Source organism: Callospermophilus lateralis, unplaced genomic scaffold (genome assembly GCF_048772815.1).
Source record: "Callospermophilus lateralis isolate mCalLat2 unplaced genomic scaffold, mCalLat2.hap1 Scaffold_921, whole genome shotgun sequence".
NCBI lineage: Eukaryota > Metazoa > Chordata > Mammalia > Rodentia > Sciuridae > Callospermophilus > Callospermophilus lateralis.
The window spans coordinates 356,306-358,878 of record NW_027517355.1 but is presented as its reverse complement, the minus strand read 5'-3'; positions in this window follow the sequence as shown (position 1 = coordinate 358,878).

The following is a 2,573-nucleotide window of genomic DNA, read 5'->3' as shown; positions in this document are numbered from 1 at the left end:
CTTAAATTACATAACATTATATCAGTTTGTGCTACCAAGAGATAGACTACATAGATCCAGGAGCTAGACTGTCACAGTTGAAGATTCTTCATTCTCTATCACTCCCATTAACCCACTTGGCAATTACATTATCTTACACCATGCTTCTGCATCCTCTAGTTTTAGAAATCCTAATTATTTAAGAGGACACTATTCCACCAGGATGTCTAACAAGATTCGAACTAAAATTTAAACTGTACCTGAGGACTCAAAATTCCATGTACTAAAAAAAAAAACAAAAAAAAAAAACAAAAAAAACCCCCAAAAAAACAAAAACAGAAAGCAAGAGGGTAAAGTACAATCCTAGCTAGGTCAATTCACTCTCCTTATCAGAAGGACATTGATTCCATGTTGCAATGGAGATAAGAACTCAGATGATTCAATTTGAAAACAGATGATCCAATTCTCTTCTTTTTAGTACTCACTTTCCATACAGGAATTGTAAAAAGACCAGTGAAGTAGTTGTGTCTTGAGAAAATCATGGTGAGGAGGCTCAATTGATTTGGGCATATGTATGAGTTTCACTCAATCAGCTAAGTTGTAGAGACCAAAAAAAGTCCATTTAGGGGATCTAAAAAGAAGAGCAGAAAAAACACAAGATGAGATTAATTTGACATTCAGTCTACACAGCTGTCAAAACTGTAATTAATTGCCCTGTTTTCCTTTTTATAAGTTTTTTTTCTTTCAGGAACAGACTGTCACCAGTACCATAAACTAAGTACAGAACTTTGACTGAAAAGCGAATTTTTGTGGTGTCACTATAGGGAACTGTGCTTTATGGCACCATATGAACAGAAAGATTCATTTCCAGACAATTGCTGAAAGTGGTCTTTTCAAAATATTTTCATCAGTAGAAGAGAGTTTTTCTGGCTATGACCATTCAAGGCTTCCAACACTCAAGACTGTTTGAGACTCATGTAAATCACACTCTATGTCTCAAGTAGGACCCAATATGAGAGTGCAAGACAACTCCAAAATTTTACTTGGAGTAAGCAGAAGCCTCCTTTGAGATAAGACTGCAAACCCAGATTCTGTGCACCCAAACAAGCTCCCTTCCCTTTATTTCCATTGTGCTGATCTGAAGCACCCTACCTTAGAGACTTCCAAGATGCCTAGTCATGGTCTTAATCTCCCTCTTTGGGAGCCCTAATTAGAACTCAAATGCATCCTTCATATGATTCCATACTTTCTGTTTTCCAGAAGTTCTTTGAAGTCTTTTGTCACTGGAGATCACCTCCTTTTTTCATTGTGAATGTTTATCTCATTTTATGCTTCTATTTTACTGTTACTTTAATTCATTGTGGGTAAAATAGAATTGTATATTTGAAGATCCAGGTCTCTAAGTAAAATAGTTATCTTAGTTTATGGGTTTATCATACACAGTCAAAAATGTTCAATACATTTTAATATGAATTTAGATCCATGATTAAAATTGGAGGAAATAAAATAGGCTTTATAAGGATGTAATTCTGCACTACAAAATTATCATTTTGTTTCACAAAGGATAAGAATTTTGGAAGATAACATGACACCAAAAAAAAAGAATCACTATTTTTTATATATAGTTGTGCTTGAAAGAGAATAAAAACGTCACTATAAATTGATAATATAATATAAAAAAAGCTTTATCACCATGTTCTTTTTTTTTTGACAAAACATATTTGAAGCAAAAATACCAAATCCATTAATCTCCTCCAAATACAATACAGTGAATAGCATTTCTACAGAAAATATATAATTATAATGATATTGTGTAAATTTTTCAGACATAGAAGCTAAAAACACTAATATTCTTTCTCAAGGAACATTTAATTTGAAGCATAGTTCCATAAATCTGCAAATATAATTAAATTTTATTTATTATACACAGATCAGTACATCAAAAATGACCAAATACCTGGAAATAATTCCTTTGATATTTCAATTTCCTAGACAATAAAGCAAGCTTTAATATAGTATATCTTCTACCTTTTCAGTGACACATAATTTTGAAATTTTAAGTAAACTTCTCCTTTAGGCTCAAAAATCACCATATAACTATGGTACTAATACTATTAGTGATGGATATTAGAAAAAAATTCTTAGTACTTTTAAGAGAGTTGTTTGAAATGAAACACTAGATCAACACATGATCCTTCAAACAAATTATGATAATGCATGCACAGCAATAAATTTGAAATAAAGAAGGTATAGACATTTATTAGCTACAGGACTTTGAAACCTCATGCTTTGGACCCAAAAGACAATTATTTTGCTTTGTCATTACAGCACTTTTCATAACTGTGTGGGGAGTTTTAGGCCCATGTTTTTGTTTTGTGATCTCACATGCTTCATTTATTCAGATGTATTAATGTAATATATGCTTATATGAGTAGTTTGAAATTATATGCCTCTTTCTAATTATAGAATTGTCTAGAAATTCTTGTTCCTCACAGTTTCTAAATTAGAGAGCAATTACCATGAAAGCTAGAAAATGCACAGTGGCTTAAAGAACTCTTCATCCAGGTTAAATAATTCAGTGAGAAATCCATCTA